The sequence below is a fragment of the Prionailurus bengalensis genome, unplaced genomic scaffold (genome assembly GCF_016509475.1).
Source record: "Prionailurus bengalensis isolate Pbe53 unplaced genomic scaffold, Fcat_Pben_1.1_paternal_pri Un_scaffold_87, whole genome shotgun sequence".
Classification (NCBI taxonomy): domain Eukaryota; kingdom Metazoa; phylum Chordata; class Mammalia; order Carnivora; family Felidae; genus Prionailurus; species Prionailurus bengalensis.
This window is the reverse complement of record NW_025091185.1, coordinates 121,931-127,930: the sequence shown is the minus strand read 5'-3', so window position 1 is coordinate 127,930 and position 6,000 is coordinate 121,931. Positions and strand designations below refer to the sequence as shown.

The following is a 6,000-nucleotide window of genomic DNA, read 5'->3' as shown; positions in this document are numbered from 1 at the left end:
TAAAGAGACATGTCGTTTCTATCTCGTACCAGCTGCATAAGAAATAAGGCACCATGATCTGAGCACATTCCTGGGTGGCTTTTTTATATGCCACCTCAAAATTATAAGTTACGTTGGCTACTTGGATAACCTGAAATGGCTGTCTCCTCAAAATCTACACATGGAGATGGGGCGCCTGGGTGGCTCAGTCACTTAAGCGTCCGACTTCAGCTCAGGTCATGATCTCACAGTTTGTGAGTTCGAGCCCCATGTCGGGCCCCGTGCTGACAGACAGCTCGGAGCCTGGAGACTGCTTCGGATTCTCTGTCTTCTCCTGTCTCTGCAGCATCCATGCTCATGCTCTGTCTCTCTCTCTGTCTTTCAATAATAAAGCAACATAAAAAAATTAAATAAAATCTACAAATGGAAAATGAGGTCCACTCCTTAAACTTGTTTACAAACAAATCTAAACAGCTGATTTCCGGAAGAACAATAAGGCCTTTATTAGAGTTGCACTACATTGTTTCCAGGATCTTGCATCTTGCTCTGTGCTGAGCACCCAGCACCCTGGCCCGAGGTGGGAGACCAGTGCACCCTGATTGGTCCTCTGAGAGTTCTGCTGCCAGGGGTCTAAGGTTCGGGTTGGGGGGGAGAAGGGGGCGGGCAGGGTTTCGGGGAAGAGGTGGCCAGGTTGCCCCACCCAGGCTTTCTGGGGCCTCAGCTCCCAGGTTGTGCGGGTCACTCCAGGCAAACTGCCCAGGCCCCCAGGGACCAGGCTCAGAAACAGCATACCGGCCTGGGAGATTTTCACAGTGTTTCCATCAGCTTTCCACTCCAAGTTTCTTTAGCTGATAGTTAACACCAGATATTTTTACTCTGTTCACACTGCAGAAGAAAGCATTTCTTGCTAGAAAAAGTGTAGTTAAGGTGAGTCATTAAAATACAATGACAATTGCTGCAAATTAAGTCTGATTATATCAAAACCATGGGTGTAGAGCTAAGGGACATTCGTAAAGGATAATGCAGGCTGTGTCACGGTGATTTTGCAAACGTGGTAAAATCCTTTTCTCTGTCAGGGTTTCTTAACAAACAATTAAACAATGATGATTACAATACGTGCACAGGTTATAAAAGCCCTGTATTTGTCGTAGGATTTATACATACAACCATGAGAGTACATACACTTGAAAGACTAAACTGAGATATAACAACATCAATTGATTCCAAAGGATATTTATAGCCCGGATATACATGAAAGTAACGAACTATCTATAGGGAGTGACAAAGTTACAGAAATGTACGAAACATTAAATGCTAAATGAGTTTCTCGATCCTATTCACGAATTTTTCAGTAATTAAATACTGTAATAAAATATCTCAGCGTCCATATAACAAGGATTAACAGATGAAAGATCTGGTTGAAGTTTCAAATGTAGTCACTGCTGGGCTCTGCGTGCTGCAAGACCATCGGTAGAAGCAGTGTGGGTAAACTGCAAGATAAAGGAAAGAATCAGTCTTAAGACATCAGCCCGAAAAGCACCTTCCAGGGCCCCAGGTGGGGCCTAGCACGTGCCCCCCCTCCCCAAAGACCTTCCTGGCTGAAGAGATTTGAGAATCTAGAGAACATATGAAGCATTTTGCATTACCAATGAGAATTATTCGATTGAGTTCATACTGGCTTAAGACTGAAAGTTACCAAATTAAAAAAAAAAAACAAGATGAAGGAATCAATCAACTATTCTTTTTTTTTTCAGGATTTTAAGTAATCTCCACTCCAAAATGGGGCTCAAACTCACTACCCTAAGTTCAAGTGTCATAGGCTCCACCTGGCCTCCAGCCAGGAGCTCCCAACAATCAAACACTGTGGCTGAGACAGGAAAACAGAATGAGAGGAGAACAAAGCCCACCCCCCGAGGCCCTCAGATCAGGGAGAAGAGGCTGGGCTCCGGGGCCCACACCCGAAATCTCCAAGTTCAAACTCAGCCCCTCAGAGGGCAATGTGCTTCCACTTTTAAAAGCTAATCTCTCAACTGAGAGGCCACCAGCGTCACTCACGTGAGGACTAGAATCCTCTTGGGCCTGGTTCATTCAAGAAGGTGTGCGTAAAACAAGCCAGCCAGGGCCTGCTGACCTAGGAGCTCCACCAGACCAGGCAAAGGCCAGTGCCACTTGCTCCCGAACGACCGGGAAGGTCAGCTCAGACCTGGAAAATCTCCTACTGCTTCGACAGCAATCCTGCCTCCCTACCACAAAAGACATTAGCAGACACTGAAGCCAAACTTCTTTTTTTACGAAAAGAGTGGAAATACAGTTTTCTCCGGAAAAACTGAGAACACACCAACCTCTTAAGTGTAAGCACACAAACACCAGAATCCTCTTAGCAGGTGTAGAGAAGCTCGTGTGTGTGTGTGTGTGTGTGTGTGTGTGTGTGTGTGCGTGTGTGCGTGTATGTGTATGTGTGTGTGAGTCTGTCTATGTGCATCTGCGTGTCTGTGTATTTCTGAAAGTCCCTAAGTGAGCCTGCTGCGGCTGTCCTGGCTCACATGGACATTGCGCAGACAGGACACAGGGGTGTCCGACTGTGGCCTGCATGGACGGTGCCCTCTACTCACCAACAGGAGGTGTCGGCAGGATTAAGACATGACTGCCTGAATCTAGCCTCTGTGGTGCAGATACTATGCCTGCTCCAAGCAACACAAGGGGCAGCGTGCAAATGCAGCATGCGGTTAGTCTTGAAATAGCACATGAGGGCACAAATACAGCCACACACATTCCAAACCACAGCAGCAACCACTGAGGGCTCCCGGGGCACTTCTGAGTGGGGTTCTCTCCACCCGCAAGCAGCCGGGGGAGTCCCCGGGAGTTCACTCTCAAATAGCAATGGGGCAGTAGAGGCCATGAAAACACTTTCGCCGTGTCCATCTGCCATCTTGTGAAAGAGGGGCCAGGGCTGCCCATCACATACGTAGCTCTGCAAGTGTCGCTCTGAGGCTGGTCCAACGCTCTGAGGACACCCACGATGCCTAGTTGTAGTAGTTGAGAGAATACGCTAATATTCCATCAGATAGAAAAGTTAAAAAAATCTCTTTCACTGTGAAACTTTGATAAGCAGAAGTGAGGAGTAACCTTAGATCATTTGAGCCTGAGCATGCCATAGCATCTGAACGCCTTGTTACATATTAAGTCGGCCATTCTCCATCAGTGTTCACATTCCAACCCAAGAGCCTCCCATACCTCCGCCAAGAGGCTGGGGCAGAGCAGCACGTCACATACAGACCAGCAGCATCTTCTCTGGCTGCATAGAGGACAGAGAGGAAGTGACCCAGAAGCCTGCAGGGAGAGTCTCTGCTGACCCAGCAGGTAAGTCAACAGTGTCTTGATCTACATTGCTATCTCTAAGAAGGTGCCCTCCTGAAGCTTCTATCATCATCCTGGGAAATTACAGGACACATTGTGAAATGAAAACCAAAAATATATAGTAAGGTTACCAGCCCTTTAAAATGACCTCACTCTGCAAGTTTGTTTACAGCTGTTTACCCCCATTCCTGACAGCCATTGGGGGCCCCCTGCCCAGACGGCCGCCCCAGGCGGTAAAGGGGGGCAGGGCCATATTTGTGCCAGGACCCTGACCGGGCACAAGTCAGGACAGTCCTGGGCTGACTGGACCTGCCGCACTGTCTTTGTGAAATCACCTTCCTGCTATACAAGATACTACCTTTTTGTTTTCAAAACAGTCTTTAAGCTGCGGACAGTGCTACACGCTAGGACAGTCCCACCGCACCCTTTCACGTGTCCTATTCTCGTCACACTCGAGTGTTCTTATGGCAACGAAGACAGTCTTAAGTAGTGGTGTGGGAGTAAATCAGTCCTGGTGTTGTATAAGGAGAAATCAACACTTCGTGTCTTTTTAAATAAACGACTGTAACCTTCCCCCAGAGCACAGGGCCCTGGACTGCAGAGAGACCTCCAGCCGCCCCCAAAGGCAACTTACAGGCTCTATTGCCAGGCTGCCGTCAATGTGTTATGATGTGAAAAATATTTCTCAAGACTATCAAAAGTCAAATACCAAAAGGAAAGAAACCAAACTCCTCACCTCTGGTAAAATATTGGTTTCTCAATAGCTCGTTGGTTTGGGTGTTTTTTACGTTTTTGCAGGTACATTTATGTAGTTTTGAAAGAGACACAAACAGTATGAGTTGTGGAAGGGCAGAGGGCTAGGGAGAGAGAGAATCCCAAGCAGAATCCCCATTGTCACCGCTGAGCCCAACGGGAGGCCCAAACTCACGAAGTGTGAGATCATGACCTGCGCTGAAAGCAAGACTCAGATGCTTAAATGATTGAGCTACCAGGCACCCCTGTTTGTTAGATTTTCAGAGAGAGAGGGAGAGAGAGAGAGAGAGAACGATTGTGTGTGAGTGAGATAGGGGCAGATAGAAAGGGTGACAGGGGACCCAAAGCAGGCTCCACGCAGACAGCAGCCAGCCCAATGCTGGCCTCAGACTCACAAGCAGTGTGATCATGACCTGAGCCAAAGTCAGACACTTAACCAACTGAGCCACACAGGCGCCCCGAAGCTCATTTGCTAATAAATTAAGAGCTAAGCTTAACTTGTAAGGTAAAATTATCTCCGCATTTGGAAGAGTAGTCTGGTACATGATTCCTACAAACATAATAATCTACGTTCCTGTTTTTTTTTTTTTTTGATTTTACTTTTAGGAAATCTCTACCCCCAACACAGGGCTCAAAGTCACAACCCAGAGATTATGAGTCACGCTGTCCTCTGACTCAGCCAGCCAGGCATCCCCAAATATAATACTTAACAGTTAACGCAAATTTAGAGATCATTAGGCTGAAAACTTATTTCACCAACCCTTTGGTCAGTCCCCATGACCAAAAGGTGGTTCAACTCCCATTCCAAGATAGTACGAGGCTGAAGTCACGAGCCAACACCCCAAAAGTTATGTCAATCTAAAGGATGACAACATATTGCAATAGCGTCGAAACCAAGACTTCAAACTCAAAACAATACCCATTGAATCCTAATAGTGTATTTTCAATCAGAGATGTTAATGTGGAGTCCATTAATGGGCTTGATTTACTTATCTTTGAGAGGCAGAGAGACAGCATGAGCAGGGGAGGGGCAGAGAGAGATGGAGAGAGAGAATCCCAAGCAGACTCCAAGTTGTCGGCACGGAGCCCGACTTGGGGCTCGACGCCACCAACTAGGAGATCATGACCTGAGCCCAAAGCAAGGGTCGAGCGCCGAATCATCTGAGCCCCCCAGGAAGCCCACAGGAATGGGCCTTTGGGGAGAGGGGTCCATGCTCTCCGGGAAATTAGACAAGGGTGCCGTGGAGGGGGGTTTGCAGTGGGGACACTGAGGGCATTCCCAAAGGTGTACAGTGTTCTGTAGAAGGATCAAAAGATTCCTGATTCTCCACTGAGCCCATGAGTCAAACAGAATTCCACAGGGAAATCAGAAACAGAAGCCATGAAACTTCCACGTGGCACACGAAGCAAGAGTGTTTCTCTCTCCACATAAGAGCTAAACGCACGCCAGTCTCCCGAGCCTGTGAGGGGAAGGGACAGGCAGAGCTCAGGCAGGAGGAGGCAGCACCGAGGACTCCGTGCCGCGCAAAACAGACCGGGTTTGGGGAGAGAGGACTAGCTGTGCGGTGAAGCTACGCGCTGCCTTGCTCCAATACAGGTTGCGGGGTCTCCAGCAGGAGAGCAGTGGGCGGGTGCAGACGGCCCGGTGTCACCTGTGTGTTCTGGGTCGGGATCTGCACCAGAAGCGCCAGGGCGGTGACATCGAAGGTCCCGTCTAAGGCCATCAACGTGCCGTGAACGCCACCGTCTACGCGATTGTTGGCCTCCTCTTTAAGGCCAATCGATAGGACCCAGCGAATCACCGGGTCCTTCCTCCAAACCAGCACCTCTGCCGACAGTAAACACCCATGGCCACGGTGGCTGCCGAAAGCTCTCTCCATCACATCCACACCCTGTGATGCAGGACAAGGA

At 48.5% G+C, this 6,000-nt stretch overlaps 1 protein-coding gene across 1 annotated transcript in view; it reads right to left on the bottom strand.

Annotated features, from left to right (window-relative positions):
- Nucleotides 1-1,098: 1,098 nt before the first annotated feature.
- The window catches only part of LOC122478549 (liprin-alpha-3-like), a 33,007-nt gene continuing 28,105 nt past the window's right edge, over nucleotides 1,099-6,000 (bottom strand). Inside the window, exon 13 of the mRNA XM_043572100.1 lies at nucleotides 1,099-1,469. The gene's annotated coding sequence lies outside the window, so the exon portion shown is untranslated. The remainder of the gene's footprint in view (nucleotides 1,470-6,000) is intronic.